Below are 18453 nucleotides of genomic sequence, written 5' to 3'. Positions count from 1 at the left end.
AGCAGCATAAGCCATTAGTTGCTGGATGATCTTCAGCTTCCCCTGTGAGTTCCTGTGATCCTGATATTATTCATGTGTGAAAATTCATGTGCCAGTGCGCATATACGTACGCCAAAGCGCGTGCATGAGCCATTAGTTGCTGGATGAACTTCAGCTTGCCCTGTGAGTTCCTGTGTTCCTGATAGTATTTCATTTCCTGTCCTGACCCGGCTTGACCTGTCTTGTCTGTATCCCTGGCTTTGACCCTTGGTACTTTGACAACAAGGGAATGATTGGAGGTTACAATGGAAAAACAGCTTTGAGGTTTCAGCACTAGGAGTGTGCGGGTCGTTAAAAGGACTTGCATTTCCCATACCGGGAGTCGAACCCGGGCCTCCTGGGTGAAAACCAGGAATCCTAACCGCTAGACCATATGGGAAAACTAGCTGCCTTGTTTTGAGAAAAATGGAGAAAACCAAAGGGAAAAAAAGATGTGCCACCGCCATCAGCTTCCAAGTATGGTGGCCAGCTATGACACACATATCAAATTCACTAAGTGGCCTCGTTAGCACAGCAGGTAGCGCGTCAGTCTCATAATCTGAAGGTCGTGAGTTCGATCCTCACACGGGGCACTACCCTCTAACCATTTTGTGAGCCTTGGAGTCCTTAATCTATGACAAACACTACTCTTCATCCCTTAGGTCTTGTAGGAAACCATATGGATGGAACATTGACCGGAAGATCAAGCTTTCAGTGCTCTTTTGCCTTCCACCATATTCCACCCAGCTAAAATCTTTAGCTCTGCATCCAACAGACCTTGCAAGATACAATGTCTACTCATCCTGGAACAACAGAGGCATTTTACATCTATGTGACATGCTTCCCTTAGTTTCATCACACAGAAAGAACAAAGCACCGAGGAATTCAAAAGGGCTTTTTCAAAGGTGTGGAAAAAAAAGATGATGTCTCTGTCAGAGAATGGTTTGCAGAAGATTGGCACATAGATATTTGCCAATGCAAATGTGCAGAAGAGCGAGAACGGCCGAGAAACTTCATGTACTAGTACGCATGTGCGTACGCCAAAGCGTACACAATGCGTGACAATTTCTGGTGCCCAGTGGCCTATTTAAAGCTAGCAGGATAAGCCATTAGTTGCTGGATGATCTTCAGCTTCCCCTGTGAGTTCCTGTGATCCTGATATTATTCATGTGTGAAAATTCATGTGCCAGTGCGCATATACGTACGCCAAAGCGCGTGCATGAGCCATTAGTTGCTGGATGAACTTCAGCTTGCCCTGTGAGTTCCTGTGTTCCTGATAGTATTTCATTTCCTGTCCTGACCCGGCTTGACCTGTCTTGTCTGCATCCCTGGCTTTGACCCTTGGTACTTTGACAACAAGGGAATGATTGGAGGTTACAATGGAAAAACAGCTTTGAGGTTTCAGCACTAGGAGTGTGCGGGTCGTTAAAAGGACTTGCATTTCCCATACCGGGAGTCGAACCCGGGCCGCCTGGGTGAAAACCAGGAATCCTAACCGCTAGACCATATGGGAAAACTAGCTGCCTTGTTTTGAGAAAAATAGAGAAAACCAAAGGGAAAAAAAGATGTGCCACCGCCATCAGCTTCCAAGTATGGTGGCCAGCTATGACACACATATCACTTTCACTAATTGGCCTCGTTAGCGCAGCAGGTAGCGCGTCAGTCTCATAATCTGAAGGTCGTGAGTTAGATCCTCACACGGGGCACTACTCTCTAACCATTTTGTGAGCCTTGGGGTCCTTAATCTATGAAAAACACTACTCTTCATCCCTTAGGTCTTGTAGGAAACCATATGGATGGAACATTGACCGGAAGATCAAGCTTTCAGTGCTCTTTTGCCTTCCACCATATTCCACCCAGCTAAAATCTTTAGCTCTGCATCCAACAGACCTTGCAAGATACAATGTCTACTCATCCTGGAACAACAGAGGCATTTTCCATCTATGTGACATGCTTCCCTTAGTTTCATCACACAGAAAGAACAAAGCACCGAGGAATTCAAAAGGGCTTTTTTAAAGGTGTGGAAAAAAAAGATGATGTCTCTGTCAGAGAATGGTTTGCAGAAGATTGGCACATAGATATTTGCCAATGCAAATGTGCAGAAGAGCGAGAACGGCCGAGAAACTTCATGTGCTAGTACGCATGTGCGTACGCCAAAGCGCACACAATGCGTGACAATTTCTGGTGCCCAGTGGCCTATTTAAAGCTAGCAGCATAAGCCATTAGTTGCTGGATGATCTTCAGCTTCCCCTGTGAGTTCCTGTGATCCTGATATTATTCATGTGTGAAAATTCATGTGCCAGTGCGCATATACGTACGCCAAAGCGCGTGCATGAGCCATTAGTTGCTGGATGAACTTCAGCTTGCCCTGTGAGTTCCTGTGTTCCTGATAGTATTTCATTTCCTGTCCTGACCCGGCTTGACCTGTCTTGTCTGTATCCCTGGCTTTGACCCTTGGTACTTTGACAACAAGGGAATGATTGGAGGTTACAATGGAAAAACAGCTTTGAGGTTTCAGCACTAGGAGTGTGCGGGTCGTTAAAAGGACTTGCATTTCCCATACCGGGAGTCGAACCCGGGCCGCCTGGGTGAAAACCAGGAATCCTAACCGCTAGACCATATGGGAAAACTAGCTGCCTTGTTTTGAGAAAAATGGAGAAAACCAAAGGGAAAAAAAGATGTGCCACCGCCATCAGCTTCCAAGTATGGTGGCCAGCTATGACACACATATCAATTTCACTAATTGGCCTCGTTAGCGCAGCAGGTAGCGCGTCAGTCTCATAATCTGAAGGTCGTGAGTTCAATCCTCACACGGGGCACTACCCTCTAACCATTTTGTGAGCCTTGGGGTCCTTAATCTATGAAAAACACTACTCTTCATCCCTTAGGTCTTGTAGGAAACCATATGGATGGAACATTGACCGGAAGATCAAGCTTTCAGTGCTCTTTTGCCTTCCACCATATTCCACCCAGCTAAAATCTTTAGCTCTGCATCCAACAGACCTTGCAAGATACAATGTCTACTCATCCTGGAACAACAGAGGCATTTTCCATCTATGTGACATGCTTCCCTTAGTTTCAACACACGGAAAGAACAAAGCACCGAGGAATTCAAAAGGGCTTTTTCAAAGGTGTGGAAAAAAAAGATGATGTCTCTGTCAGAGAATGGTTTGCAGAAGATTGGCACATAGATATTTGCCAATGCAAATGTGCAGAAGAGCGAGAACGGCCGAGAAACTTCATGTGCTAGTACGCATGTGCGTACGCCAAAGCGTACACAATGCGTGACAATTTCTGGTGCCCAGTGGCCTATTTAAAGCTAGCAGCATAAGCCATTAGTTGCTGGATGATCTTCAGCTTCCCCTGTGAGTTCCTGTGATCCTGATATTATTCATGTGTGAAAATTCATGTGCCAGTGCGCATATACGTACGCCAAAGCGCGTGCATGAGCCATTAGTTGCTGGATGAACTTCAGCTTGCCCTGTGAGTTCCTGTGTTCCTGATAGTATTTCATTTCCTGTCCTGACCCGGCTTGACCTGTCTTGTCTGCATCCCTGGCTTTGACCCTTGGTACTTTGACAACAAGGGAATGATTGGAGGTTACAATGGAAAAACAGCTTTGAGGTTTCAGCACTAGGAGTGTGCGGGTCGTTAAAAGGACTTGCATTTCCCATACCGGGAGTCGAACCCGGGCCGCCTGGGTGAAAACCAGGAATCCTAACCGCTAGACCATATGGGAAAACTAGCTGCCTTGTTTTGAGAAAAATAGAGAAAACCAAAGGGAAAAAAAGATGTGCCACCGCCATCAGCTTCCAAGTATGGTGGCCAGCTATGACACACATATCACTTTCACTAATTGGCCTCGTTAGCGCAGCAGGTAGCGCGTCAGTCTCATAATCTGAAGGTCGTGAGTTACATCCTCACACGGGGCACTACTCTCTAACCATTTTGTGAGCCTTGGGGTCCTTAATCTATGAAAAACACTACTCTTCATCCCTTAGGTCTTGTAGGAAACCATATGGATGGAACATTGACCGGAAGATCAAGCTTTCAGTGCTCTTTTGCCTTCCACCATATTCCACCCAGCTAAAATCTTTAGCTCTGCATCCAACAGACCTTGCAAGATACAATGTCTACTCATCCTGGAACAACAGAGGCCTTTTCCATCTATGTGACATGCTTCCCTTAGTTTCATCACACAGAAAGAACAAAGCACCGAGGAATTCAAAAGGGCTTTTTTAAAGGTGTGGAAAAAAAAGATGATGTCTCTGTCAGAGAATGGTTTGCAGAAGATTGGCACATAGATATTTGCCAATGCAAATGTGCAGAAGAGCGAGAACGGCCGAGAAACTTCATGTGCTAGTACGCATGTGCGTACGCCAAAGCGCACACAATGCGTGACAATTTCTGGTGCCCAGTGGCCTATTTAAAGCTAGCAGCATAAGCCATTAGTTGCTGGATGATCTTCAGCTTCCCCTGTGAGTTCCTGTGATCCTGATATTATTCATGTGTGAAAATTCATGTGCCAGTGCGCATATACGTACGCCAAAGCGCGTGCATGAGCCATTAGTTGCTGGATGAACTTCAGCTTGCCCTGTGAGTTCCTGTGTTCCTGATAGTATTTCATTTCCTGTCCTGACCCGGCTTGACCTGTCTTGTCTGTATCCCTGGCTTTGACCCTTGGTACTTTGACAACAAGGGAATGATTGGAGGTTACAATGGAAAAACAGCTTTGAGGTTTCAGCACTAGGAGTGTGCGGGTCGTTAAAAGGACTTGCATTTCCCATACCGGGAGTCGAACCCGGGCCGCCTGGGTGAAAACCAGGAATCCTAACCGCTAGACCATATGGGAAAACTAGCTGCCTTGTTTTGAGAAAAATGGAGAAAACCAAAGGGAAAAAAAGATGTGCCACCGCCATCAGCTTCCAAGTATGGTGGCCAGCTATGACACACATATCAAATTCACTAAGTGGCCTCGTTAGCACAGCAGGTAGCGCGTCAGTCTCATAATCTGAAGGTCGTGAGTTCGATCCTCACACGGGGCACTACCCTCTAACCATTTTGTGAGCCTTGGAGTCCTTAATCTATGAAAAACACTACTCTTCATCCCTTAGGTCTTGTAGGAAACCATATGGATGGAACATTGACCGGAAGATCAAGCTTTCAGTGCTCTTTTGCCTTCCACCATATTCCACCCAGCTAAAATCTTTAGCTCTGCATCCAACAGACCTTGCAAGATACAATGTCTACTCATCCTGGAACAACAGAGGCATTTTACATCTATGTGACATGCTTCCCTTAGTTTCATCACACAGAAAGAACAAAGCACCGAGGAATTCAAAAGGGCTTTTTCAAAGGTGTGGAAAAAAAAGATGATGTCTCTGTCAGAGAATGGTTTGCAGAAGATTGGCACATAGATATTTGCCAATGCAAATGTGCAGAAGAGCGAGAACGGCCGAGAAACTTCATGTACTAGTACGCATGTGCGTACGCCAAAGCGTACACAATGCGTGACAATTTCTGGTGCCCAGTGGCCTATTTAAAGCTAGCAGGATAAGCCATTAGTTGCTGGATGATCTTCAGCTTCCCCTGTGAGTTCCTGTGATCCTGATATTATTCATGTGTGAAAATTCATGTGCCAGTGCGCATATACGTACGCCAAAGCGCGTGCATGAGCCATTAGTTGCTGGATGAACTTCAGCTTGCCCTGTGAGTTCCTGTGTTCCTGATAGTATTTCATTTCCTGTCCTGACCCGGCTTGACCTGTCTTGTCTGCATCCCTGGCTTTGACCCTTGGTACTTTGACAACAAGGGAATGATTGGAGGTTACAATGGAAAAACAGCTTTGAGGTTTCAGCACTAGGAGTGTGCGGGTCGTTAAAAGGACTTGCATTTCCCATACCGGGAGTCGAACCCGGGCCGCCTGGGTGAAAACCAGGAATCCTAACCGCTAGACCATATGGGAAAACTAGCTGCCTTGTTTTGAGAAAAATAGAGAAAACCAAAGGGAAAAAAAGATGTGCCACCGCCATCAGCTTCCAAGTATGGTGGCCAGCTATGACACACATATCACTTTCACTAATTGGCCTCGTTAGCGCAGCAGGTAGCGCGTCAGTCTCATAATCTGAAGGTCGTGAGTTAGATCCTCACACGGGGCACTACTCTCTAACCATTTTGTGAGCCTTGGGGTCCTTAATCTATGAAAAACACTACTCTTCATCCCTTAGGTCTTGTAGGAAACCATATGGATGGAACATTGACCGGAAGATCAAGCTTTCAGTGCTCTTTTGCCTTCCACCATATTCCACCCAGCTAAAATCTTTAGCTCTGCATCCAACAGACCTTGCAAGATACAATGTCTACTCATCCTGGAACAACAGAGGCATTTTCCATCTATGTGACATGCTTCCCTTAGTTTCATCACACAGAAAGAACAAAGCACCGAGGAATTCAAAAGGGCTTTTTTAAAGGTGTGGAAAAAAAAGATGATGTCTCTGTCAGAGAATGGTTTGCAGAAGATTGGCACATAGATATTTGCCAATGCAAATGTGCAGAAGAGCGAGAACGGCCGAGAAACTTCATGTGCTAGTACGCATGTGCGTACGCCAAAGCGCACACAATGCGTGACAATTTCTGGTGCCCAGTGGCCTATTTAAAGCTAGCAGCATAAGCCATTAGTTGCTGGATGATCTTCAGCTTCCCCTGTGAGTTCCTGTGATCCTGATATTATTCATGTGTGAAAATTCATGTGCCAGTGCGCATATACGTACGCCAAAGCGCGTGCATGAGCCATTAGTTGCTGGATGAACTTCAGCTTGCCCTGTGAGTTCCTGTGTTCCTGATAGTATTTCATTTCCTGTCCTGACCCGGCTTGACCTGTCTTGTCTGTATCCCTGGCTTTGACCCTTGGTACTTTGACAACAAGGGAATGATTGGAGGTTACAATGGAAAAACAGCTTTGAGGTTTCAGCACTAGGAGTGTGCGGGTCGTTAAAAGGACTTGCATTTCCCATACCGGGAGTCGAACCCGGGCCGCCTGGGTGAAAACCAGGAATCCTAACCGCTAGACCATATGGGAAAACTAGCTGCCTTGTTTTGAGAAAAATGGAGAAAACCAAAGGGAAAAAAAGATGTGCCACCGCCATCAGCTTCCAAGTATGGTGGCCAGCTATGACACACATATCAATTTCACTAATTGGCCTCGTTAGCGCAGCAGGTAGCGCGTCAGTCTCATAATCTGAAGGTCGTGAGTTCAATCCTCACACGGGGCACTACCCTCTAACCATTTTGTGAGCCTTGGGGTCCTTAATCTATGAAAAACACTACTCTTCATCCCTTAGGTCTTGTAGGAAACCATATGGATGGAACATTGACCGGAAGATCAAGCTTTCAGTGCTCTTTTGCCTTCCACCATATTCCACCCAGCTAAAATCTTTAGCTCTGCATCCAACAGACCTTGCAAGATACAATGTCTACTCATCCTGGAACAACAGAGGCATTTTCCATCTATGTGACATGCTTCCCTTAGTTTCAACACACGGAAAGAACAAAGCACCGAGGAATTCAAAAGGGCTTTTTCAAAGGTGTGGAAAAAAAAGATGATGTCTCTGTCAGAGAATGGTTTGCAGAAGATTGGCACATAGATATTTGCCAATGCAAATGTGCAGAAGAGCGAGAACGGCCGAGAAACTTCATGTGCTAGTACGCATGTGCGTACGCCAAAGCGTACACAATGCGTGACAATTTCTGGTGCCCAGTGGCCTATTTAAAGCTAGCAGCATAAGCCATTAGTTGCTGGATGATCTTCAGCTTCCCCTGTGAGTTCCTGTGATCCTGATATTATTCATGTGTGAAAATTCATGTGCCAGTGCGCATATACGTACGCCAAAGCGCGTGCATGAGCCATTAGTTGCTGGATGAACTTCAGCTTGCCCTGTGAGTTCCTGTGTTCCTGATAGTATTTCATTTCCTGTCCTGACCCGGCTTGACCTGTCTTGTCTGCATCCCTGGCTTTGACCCTTGGTACTTTGACAACAAGGGAATGATTGGAGGTTACAATGGAAAAACAGCTTTGAGGTTTCAGCACTAGGAGTGTGCGGGTCGTTAAAAGGACTTGCATTTCCCATACCGGGAGTCGAACCCGGGCCGCCTGGGTGAAAACCAGGAATCCTAACCGCTAGACCATATGGGAAAACTAGCTGCCTTGTTTTGAGAAAAATAGAGAAAACCAAAGGGAAAAAAAGATGTGCCACCGCCATCAGCTTCCAAGTATGGTGGCCAGCTATGACACACATATCACTTTCACTAATTGGCCTCGTTAGCGCAGCAGGTAGCGCGTCAGTCTCATAATCTGAAGGTCGTGAGTTACATCCTCACACGGGGCACTACTCTCTAACCATTTTGTGAGCCTTGGGGTCCTTAATCTATGAAAAACACTACTCTTCATCCCTTAGGTCTTGTAGGAAACCATATGGATGGAACATTGACCGGAAGATCAAGCTTTCAGTGCTCTTTTGCCTTCCACCATATTCCACCCAGCTAAAATCTTTAGCTCTGCATCCAACAGACCTTGCAAGATACAATGTCTACTCATCCTGGAACAACAGAGGCATTTTCCATCTATGTGACATGCTTCCCTTAGTTTCATCACACAGAAAGAACAAAGCACCGAGGAATTCAAAAGGGCTTTTTTAAAGGTGTGGAAAAAAAAGATGATGTCTCTGTCAGAGAATGGTTTGCAGAAGATTGGCACATAGATATTTGCCAATGCAAATGTGCAGAAGAGCGAGAACGGCCGAGAAACTTCATGTGCTAGTACGCATGTGCGTACGCCAAAGCGCACACAATGCGTGACAATTTCTGGTGCCCAGTGGCCTATTTAAAGCTAGCAGCATAAGCCATTAGTTGCTGGATGATCTTCAGCTTCCCCTGTGAGTTCCTGTGATCCTGATATTATTCATGTGTGAAAATTCATGTGCCAGTGCGCATATACGTACGCCAAAGCGCGTGCATGAGCCATTAGTTGCTGGATGAACTTCAGCTTGCCCTGTGAGTTCCTGTGTTCCTGATAGTATTTCATTTCCTGTCCTGACCCGGCTTGACCTGTCTTGTCTGCATCCCTGGCTTTGACCCTTGGTACTTTGACAACAAGGGAATGATTGGAGGTTACAATGGAAAAACAGCTTTGAGGTTTCAGCACTAGGAGTGTGCGGGTCGTTAAAAGGACTTGCATTTCCCATACCGGGAGTCGAACCCGGGCCGCCTGGGTGAAAACCAGGAATCCTAACCGCTAGACCATATGGGAAAACTAGCTGCCTTGTTTTGAGAAAAATAGAGAAAACCAAAGGGAAAAAAAGATGTGCCACCGCCATCAGCTTCCAAGTATGGTGGCCAGCTATGACACACATATCACTTTCACTAATTGGCCTCGTTAGCGCAGCAGGTAGCGCGTCAGTCTCATAATCTGAAGGTCGTGAGTTAGATCCTCACACGGGGCACTACCCTCTAACCATTTTGTGAGCCTTGGGGTCCTTAATCTATGAAAAACACTACTCTTCATCCCTTAGGTCTTGTAGGAAACCATATGGATGGAACATTGACCGGAAGATCAAGCTTTCAGTGCTCTTTTGCCTTCCACCATATTCCACCCAGCTAAAATCTTTAGCTCTGCATCCAACAGACCTTGCAAGATACAATGTCTACTCATCCTGGAACAACAGAGGCATTTTCCATCTATGTGACATGCTTCCCTTAGTTTCATCACACAGAAAGAACAAAGCACCGAGGAATTCAAAAGGGCTTTTTCAAAGGTGTGGAAAAAAAAGATGATGTCTCTGTCAGAGAATGGTTTGCAGAAGATTGGCACATAGATATTTGCCAATGCAAATGTGCAGAAGAGCGAGAACGGCCGAGAAACTTCATGTGCTAGTACGCATGTGCGTACGCCAAAGCGTACACAATGCGTGACAATTTCTGGTGCCCAGTGGCCTATTTAAAGCTAGCAGCATAAGCCATTAGTTGCTGGATGATCTTCAGCTTCCCCTGTGAGTTCCTGTGATCCTGATATTATTCATGTGTGAAAATTCATGTGCCAGTGCGCATATACGTACGCCAAAGCGCGTGCATGAGCCGTTAGTTGCTGGATGAACTTCAGCTTGCCCTGTGAGTTCCTGTGTTCCTGATAGTATTTCATTTCCTGTCCTGACCCGGCTTGACCTGTCTTGTCTGCATCCCTGGCTTTGACCCTTGGTACTTTGACAACAAGGGAATGATTGGAGGTTACAATGGAAAAACAGCTTTGAGGTTTCAGCACTAGGAGTGTGCGGGTCGTTAAAAGGACTTGCATTTCCCATACCGGGAGTCGAACCCGGGCCGCCTGGGTGAAAACCAGGAATCCTAACCGCTAGACCATATGGGAAAACTAGTTGCCTTGTTTTGAAAAAAATAGAGAAAACCAAAGGGAAAAAAAGATGTGCCACCGCCATCAGCTTCCAAGTATGGTGGCCAGCTATGACACACATATCACTTTCACTAATTGGCCTCGTTAGCGCAGCAGGTAGCGCGTCAGTCTCATAATCTGAAGGTCGTGAGTTCGATCCTCACACGGGGCACTACTCTCTAACCGTTTTGTGAGCCTTGGGGTCCTTAATCTATGAAAAACACTACTCTTCATCCCTTAGGTCTTGTAGGAAACCATATGGATGGAAAATTGACCGCAAGATCAAGCTTTCAGTGCTCTTTTGCCTTCCACCATATTCCACCCAGCTAAAATCTTTAGCTCTGCATCCAACAGACCTTGCAAGATACAATGTCTACTCATCCTGGAACAACAGAGGCATTTTCCATCTATGTGACATGCTTCCCTTAGTTTCATCACACAGAAAGAACAAAGCACCGAGGAATTCAAAAGGGCTTTTTCAAAGGTGTGGAAAAAAAAGATGATGTCTCTGTCAGAGAATGGTTTGCAGAAGATTGGCACATAGATATTTGCCAATGCAAATGTGCAGAAGAGCGAGAACGGCCGAGAAACTTCATGTGCTAGTACGCATGTGCGTACGCCAAAGCGCACACAATGCGTGACAATTTCTGGTGCCCAGTGGCCTATTTAAAGCTAGCAGCATAAGCCATTAGTTGCTAGATGATCTTCAGCTTCCCCTGTGAGTTCCTGTGATCCTGATATTATTCATGTGTGAAAATTCATGTGCCAGTGCGCATATACGTACGCCAAAGCGCGTGCATGAGCCATTAGTTGCTGGATGAACTTCAGCTTGCCCTGTGAGTTCCTGTGTTCCTGATAGTATTTCATTTCCTGTCCTGACCCGGCTTGACCTGTCTTGTCTGCATCCCTGGCTTTGACCCTTGGTACTTTGACAACAAGGGAATGATTGGAGGTTACAATGGAAAAACAGCTTTGAGGTTTCAGCACTAGGAGTGTGCGGGTCGTTAAAAGGACTTGCATTTCCCATACCGGGAGTCGAACCCGGGCCGCCTGGGTGAAAACCAGGAATCCTAACCGCTAGACCATATGGGAAAACTAGCTGCCTTGTTTTGAGAAAAATAGAGAAAACCAAAGGGAAAAAAAGATGTGCCACCGCCATCAGCTTCCAAGTATGGTGGCCAGCTATGACACACATATCACTTTCACTAATTGGCCTCGTTAGCGCAGCAGGTAGCGCGTCAGTCTCATAATCTGAAGGTCGTGAGTTCGATCCTCACACGGGGCACTACTCTCTAACCGTTTTGTGAGCCTTGGGGTCCTTAATCTATGAAAAACACTACTCTTCATCCCTTAGGTCTTGTAGGAAACCATATGGATGGAAAATTGACCGCAAGATCAAGCTTTCAGTGCTCTTTTGCCTTCCACCATATTCCACCCAGCTAAAATCTTTAGCTCTGCATCCAACAGACCTTGCAAGATACAATGTCTACTCATCCTGGAACAACAGAGGCATTTTCCATCTATGTGACATGCTTCCCTTAGTTTCATCACACAGAAAGAACAAAGCACCGAGGAATTCAAAAGGGCTTTTTCAAAGGTGTGGAAAAAAAAGATGATGTCTCTGTCAGAGAATGGTTTGCAGAAGATTGGCACATAGATATTTGCCAATGCAAATGTGCAGAAGAGCGAGAACGGCCGAGAAACTTCATGTGCTAGTACGCATGTGCGTACGCCAAAGCGCACACAATGCGTGACAATTTCTGGTGCCCAGTGGCCTATTTAAAGCTAGCAGCATAAGCCATTAGTTGCTGGATGATCTTCAGCTTCCCCTGTGAGTTCCTGTGATCCTGATATTATTCATGTGTGAAAATTCATGTGCCAGTGCGCATATACGTACGCCAAAGCGCGTGCATGAGCCATTAGTTGCTGGATGAACTTCAGCTTGCCCTGTGAGTTCCTGTGTTCCTGATAGTATTTCATTTCCTGTCCTGACCCGGCTTGACCTGTCTTGTCTGCATCCCTGGCTTTGACCCTTGGTACTTTGACAACAAGGGAATGATTGGAGGTTACAATGGAAAAACAGCTTTGAGGTTTCAGCACTAGGAGTGTGCGGGTCGTTAAAAGGACTTGCATTTCCCATACCGGGAGTCGAACCCGGGCCGCCTGGGTGAAAACCAGGAATCCTAACCGCTAGACCATATGGGAAAACTATCTGCCTTGTTTTGAGAAAAATAGAGAAAACCAAAGGGAAAAAAAGATGTGCCACCGCCATCAGCTTCCAAGTATGGTGGCCAGCTATGACACACATATCACTTTCACTAATTGGCCTTGTTAGCGCAGCAGGTAGCGCGTCAGTCTCATAATCTGAAGGTCGTGAGTTCGATCCTCACACGGGGCACTACTCTCTAACCATTTTGTGAGCCTTGGGGTCCTTAATCTATGAAAAACACTACTCTTCATCCCTTAGGTCTTGTAGGAAACCATATGGATGGAACATTGACCGGAAGATCAAGCTTTCAGTGCTCTTTTGCCTTCCACCATATTCCACCCAGCTAAAATCTTTAGCTCTGCATCCAACAGACCTTGCAAGATACAATGTCTACTCATCCTGGAACAACAGAGGCATTTTCCATCTATGTGACATGCTTCCCTTAGTTTCATCACACAGAAAGAACAAAGCACCAAGGAATTCAAAAGGGCTTTTTCAAAGGTGTGGAAAAAAAAGATGATGTCTCTGTCAGAGAATGGTTTGCAGAAGATTGGCACATAGATATTTGCCAATGCAAATGTGCAGAAGAGCGAGAACGGCCGAGAAACTTCATGTGCTAGTACGCATGTGCGTACGTCAAAAAGCGCACACAATGCGTGACAATTTCTGGTGCCCAGTGGCCTATTTAAAGCTAGCAGCATAAGCCATTAGTTGCTGGATGATCTTCAGCTTCCCCTGTGAGTTCCTGTGATCCTGATATTATTCATGTGTGAAAATTCATGTGCCAGTGCGCATATACGTACGCCAAAGCGCGTGCATGAGCCATTAGTTGCTGGATGAACTTCAGCTTGCCCTGTGAGTTCCTGTGTTCCTGATAGTATTTCATTTCCTGTCCTGACCCGGCTTGACCTGTCTTGTCTGCATCCCTGGCTTTGACCCTTGGTACTTTGACAACAAGGGAATGATTAGAGGTTACAATGGAAAAACAGCTTTGAGGTTTCAGCACTAGGAGTGTGCGGGTCGTTAAAAGGACTTGCATTTCCCATACCGGGAGTCGAACCCGGGCCGCCTGGGTGAAAACCAGGAATCCTAACCGCTAGACCATATGGGAAAACTAGCTGCCTTGTTTTGAGAAAAATAGAGAAAACCAAAGGGAAAAAAAAGATGTGCCACCGCCATCAGCTTCCAAGTATGGTGGCCAGCTATGACACACATATCACTTTAACTAATTGGCCTCGTTAGCGCAGCAGGTAGCGCGTCAGTCTCATAATCTGAAGGTCGTGAGTTCGATCCTCACACGGGGCACTACTCTCTAACCATTTTGTGAGCCTTGGGGTCCTTAATCTATGAAAAACACTACTCTTCATCCCTTAGGTCTTGTAGGAAACCATATGGATGGAACATTGACCGGAAGATCAAGCTTTCAGTGCTCTTTTGCCTTCCACCATATTCCACCCAGCTAAAATCTTTAGCTCTGCATCCAACAGACCTTGCAAGATACAATGTCTACTCATCCTGGAACAACAGAGGCATTTTCCATCTATGTGACATGCTTCCCTTAGTTTCATCACACAGAAAGAACAAAGCACAGAGGAATTCAAAAGGGCTTTTTCAAAGGTGTGGAAAAAAAAGATGATGTCTCTGTCAGAGAATGGTTTGCAGAAGATTGGCACATAGATATTTGCCAATGCAAATGTGCAGAAGAGCGAGAACGGCCGAGAAACTTCATGTGCTAGTACGCATGTGCGTACGCCAAAGCGCACACAATGCGTGACAATTTCTGGTGCCCAGTGGCCTATTTAAAGCTAGCAGCATAAGCCATTAGTTGCTGGATGATCTTCAGCTTCCCCTGTGAGTTCCTGTGATCCTGATATTATTCATGTGTGAAAATTCATGTGCCAGTGCGCATATACGTACACCAAAGCGCGTGCATGAGCCATTAGTTGCTGGATGAACTTCAGCTTGCCCTGTGAGTTCCTGTGTTCCTGATAGTATTTCATTTCCTGTCCTGACCCGGCTTGACCTGTCTTGTCTGCATCCCTGGCTTTGACCCTTGGTACTTTGACAACAAGGGAATGATTAGAGGTTACAATGGAAAAACAGCTTTGAGGTTTCAGCACTAGGAGTGTGCGGGTCGTTAAAAGGACTTGCATTTCCCATACCGGGAGTCGAACCCAGGCCGCCTGGGTGAAAACCAGGAATCCTAACCGCTAGACCATATGGGAAAACTAGATTCCTTGTTTTGAGAAAAATAGAGAAAACCAAAGGGAAAAAAAGATGTGCCACCGCCATCAGCTTCCAAGTATGGTGGCCAGCTATGACACACATATCACTTTCGCTAATTGGCCTCGTTAGCGCAGCAGGTAGCGCGTCAGTCTCATAATCTGAAGGTCGTGAGCTTGATCCTCACACGGAGCACTACTCTCTAACCATTTTGTGAGCCTTGGGGTCCTTAATCTATGAAAAACACTACTCTTCATCCCTTAGGTCTTGTAGGAAACCATATGGATGGAAAATTGACCGGAAGATCAAGCTTTCAGCGCTCTTTTGCCTTCCACCATATTCCACCCAGCTAAAATCTTTAGCTCTGCATCCAACAGACCTTGCAAGATACAATGTCTACTCATCCTGGAACAACAGAGGCATTTTCCATCTATGTGACATGCTTCCCTTAGTTTCATCACACAGAAAGAACAAAGCACAGAGGAATTCAAAAGGGCTTTTTCAAAGGTGTGGAAAAAAAAGATGATGTCTCTGTCAGAGAATGGTTTGCAGAAGATTGGCACATAGATATTTGCCAATGCAAATGTGCAGAAGAGCGAGAACGGCCGAGAAACTTCATGTGCTAGTACGCATGTGCGTACGCCAAAGCGCACACAATGCGTGACAATTTCTGGTGCCCAGTGGCCTATTTAAAGCTAGCAGCATAAGCCATTAGTTGCTGGATGATCTTCAGCTTCCCCTGTGAGTTCCTGTGATCCTGATATTATTCATGTGTGAAAATTCATGTGCCAGTGCGCATATACGTACGCCAAAGCGCGTGCATGAGCCATTAGTTGCTGGATGAACTTCAGCTTGCCCTGTGAGTTCCTGTGTTCCTGATAGTATTTCATTTCCTGTCCTGACCCGGCTTGACCTGTCTTGTCTGCATCCCTGGCTTTGACCCTTGGTACTTTGACAACAAGGGAATGATTAGAGGTTACAATGGAAAAACAGCTTTGAGGTTTCAGCACTAGGAGTGTGCGGGTCGTTAAAAGGACTTGCATTTCCCATACCGGGAGTCGAACCCGGGCCGCCTGGGTGAAAACCAGGAATCCTAACCGCTAGACCATATGGGAAAACTAGCTGCCTTGTTTTGAGAAAAATAGAGAAAACCAAAGGGAAAAAAAGATGTGCCACCGCCATCAGCTTCCAAGTATGGTGGCCAGCTATGACACACATATCACTTTCACTAATTGGCCTCGTTAGCGCAGCAGGTAGCGCGTCAGTCTCATAATCTGAAGGTCGTGAGTTCGATCCTCACACGGGGCACTACTCTCTAACCATTTTGTGAGCCTTGGGGTCCTTAATCTATGAAAAACACTACTCTTCATCCCTTAGATCTTGTAGGAAACCATATGGATGGAAAATTGACCGGAAGATCAAGCTTTCAGTGCTCTTTTGCCTTCCATCATATTCCACCCAGCTAAAATCTTTAGCTCTGCATCCAACAGACCTTGCAAGATACAATGTCTACTCATCCTGGAACAACAGAGGCATTTTCCATCTATGTGACATGCTTCCCTTAGTTTCATCACACAGAAAGAACAAAGCACAGAGGAATTCAAAAGGGCTTTTTCAAAGGTGTGGAAAAAAAAGATGATGTCTCTGTCAGAGAATGGTTTGCAGAAGATTGGCACATAGATATTTGCCAATGCAAATGTGCAGAAGAGCGAGAACGGCCGAGAAACTTCATGTGCTAGTACGCATGTGCGTACGCTAAAGCGCACACAATGCGTGACAATTTCTGGTGCCCAGTGGCCTATTTAAAGCTAGCAGCATAAGCCATTAGTTGCTGGATGATCTTCAGCTTCCCCTGTGAGTTCCTGTGATCCTGATATTATTCATGTGTGAAAATTCATGTGCCAGTGCACATATACGTACGCCAAAGCGCGTGCATGAGCCATTAGTTGCTGGATGAACTTCAGCTTGCCCTGTGAGTTCCTGTGTTCCTGATAGTATTTCATTTCCTGTCCTGACCCGGCTTGACCTGTCTTGTCTGCATCCCTGGCTTTGACCCTTGGTACTTTGACAACAAGGGAATGATTGGAGGTTACAATGGAAAAACAGCTTTGAGGTTTCAGCACTAGGAGTGTGCGGGTCGTTAAAAGGACTTGCATTTCCCATACCGGGAGTCGAACTCAGGCCGCCTGGGTGAAAACCAGGAATCCTAACCGCTAGACCATATGGGAAAACTAGCTGCCTTGTTTTGAGAAAAATAGAGAAAACCAAAGGGAAAAAAAGATGTGCCACCGCCATCAGCTTCCAAGTATGGTGGCCAGCTATGACACACATATCACTTTCACTAATTGTCCTTGTTAGCGCAGCAGGTAGCGCGTCAGTCTCATAATCTGAAGGTCGTGAGTTCGATCCTCACACGGGGCACTACTCCCTAACCATTTTGTGAGCCTTGGGGTCCTTAATCTATGAAAAACACTACTCTTCATCCCTTAGGTCTTGTAGGAAACCATATGGATGGAAAATTGACCGGAAGATCAAGCTTTCAGTGCTCTTTTGCCTTCCACCATATTCCACCCAGCTAAAATCTTTAGCTCTGCATCCAACAGACCTTGCAAGATACAATGTCTACTCATCCTGGAACAACAGAGGCATTTTCCATCTATGTGACATGCTTCCCTTAGTTTCATCACACAGAAAGAACAAAGCACCGAGGAATTCAAAAGGGCTTTTTCAAAGGTGTGGAAAAAAAAGATGATGTCTCTGTCAGAGAATGGTTTGCAGAAGATTGGCACATAGATATTTGCCAATGCAAATGTGCAGAAGAGCGAGAACGGCCGAGAAACTTCATGTGCTAGTACGCATGTGCGTACGCCAAAGCGCACACAATGCGTGACAATTTCAGGTGCCCAGTGGCCTATTTAAAGCTAGCAGCATAAGCCATTAGTTGCTGGATGATCTTCAGCTTCCCCTGTGAGTTCCTGTGATCCTGATATTATTCATGTGTGAAAATTCATGTGCCAGTGCGCATATACGTACGCCAAAGCGCGTGCATGAGCCATTAGTTGCTGGATGAACTTCAGCTTGCCCTGTGAGTTCCTGTGTTCCTGATAGTATTTCATTTCCTGTCCTGACCCGGCTTGACCTGTCTTGTCTGTATCCCTGGCTTTGACCCTTGGTACTTTGACAAGAAGGGAATGATTGGAGGTTACAATGGAAAAACAGCTTTGAGGTTTCAGCACTAGGAGTGTGCGGGTCGTTAAAAGGACTTGCATTTCCCATACCGGGAGTCGAACCCGGGCCGCCTGGGTGAAAACCAGGAATCCTAACCGCTAGACCATATGGGAAAACTAGCTGCCTTGTTTTGAGAAAAATAGAGAAAACCAAAGGGAAAAAAAGATGTGCCACCGCCATCAGCTTCCAAGTATGGTGGCCAGCTATGACACACATATCACTTTCACTAATTGGCCTCGTTAGCGCAGCAGGTAGCGCGTCAGTCTCATAATCTGAAGGTCGTGAGCTCGATCCTCACACGGGGCACTACTCTCTAACCATTTTATGAGCCTTGGGG

At 45.9% G+C, this 18453-nt stretch overlaps 9 non-coding genes across 9 annotated transcripts; 4 read left to right on the top strand and 5 right to left on the bottom strand.

Annotated features, from left to right (window-relative positions):
* Nucleotides 1-346: 346 nt before the first annotated feature.
* TRNAE-UUC (transfer RNA glutamic acid (anticodon UUC)) lies at nt 347-418 on the bottom strand. The gene has a single exon. It is a non-coding gene; the product is annotated as a tRNA-Glu (tRNA).
* Nucleotides 419-1459: 1041 nt separating this feature from the next.
* TRNAE-UUC (transfer RNA glutamic acid (anticodon UUC)) lies at nt 1460-1531 on the bottom strand. The gene has a single exon. It is a non-coding gene; the product is annotated as a tRNA-Glu (tRNA).
* A 1041-nt stretch (nt 1532-2572) lies between these two features.
* On the bottom strand, nt 2573-2644 carry TRNAE-UUC (transfer RNA glutamic acid (anticodon UUC)). Its single transcript has one exon. It is a non-coding gene; the product is annotated as a tRNA-Glu (tRNA).
* A 1041-nt stretch (nt 2645-3685) lies between these two features.
* Nucleotides 3686-3757, bottom strand: TRNAE-UUC (transfer RNA glutamic acid (anticodon UUC)). Its single transcript has one exon. It is a non-coding gene; the product is annotated as a tRNA-Glu (tRNA).
* Nucleotides 3758-4798: 1041 nt separating this feature from the next.
* On the bottom strand, nt 4799-4870 carry TRNAE-UUC (transfer RNA glutamic acid (anticodon UUC)). The gene has a single exon. It is a non-coding gene; the product is annotated as a tRNA-Glu (tRNA).
* Nucleotides 4871-10555: 5685 nt separating this feature from the next.
* TRNAM-CAU (transfer RNA methionine (anticodon CAU)) lies at nt 10556-10628 on the top strand. The gene has a single exon. It is a non-coding gene; the product is annotated as a tRNA-Met (tRNA).
* Nucleotides 10629-11668: 1040 nt separating this feature from the next.
* Nucleotides 11669-11741, top strand: TRNAM-CAU (transfer RNA methionine (anticodon CAU)). The gene has a single exon. It is a non-coding gene; the product is annotated as a tRNA-Met (tRNA).
* Nucleotides 11742-13897: 2156 nt separating this feature from the next.
* On the top strand, nt 13898-13970 carry TRNAM-CAU (transfer RNA methionine (anticodon CAU)). The gene has a single exon. It is a non-coding gene; the product is annotated as a tRNA-Met (tRNA).
* A 2153-nt stretch (nt 13971-16123) lies between these two features.
* On the top strand, nt 16124-16196 carry TRNAM-CAU (transfer RNA methionine (anticodon CAU)). The gene has a single exon. It is a non-coding gene; the product is annotated as a tRNA-Met (tRNA).
* Nucleotides 16197-18453: the final 2257 nt, after the last annotated feature.

Source organism: Lithobates pipiens, unplaced genomic scaffold, assembly GCF_037356315.1.
Source record: "Lithobates pipiens isolate NorthernLeopardFrog02 unplaced genomic scaffold, aLitPip1_a1.2 Scaffold_8, whole genome shotgun sequence".
Taxonomy (NCBI): domain Eukaryota; kingdom Metazoa; phylum Chordata; class Amphibia; order Anura; family Ranidae; genus Lithobates; species Lithobates pipiens.
This window is presented reverse-complemented; position numbering and strand designations above follow the sequence as displayed.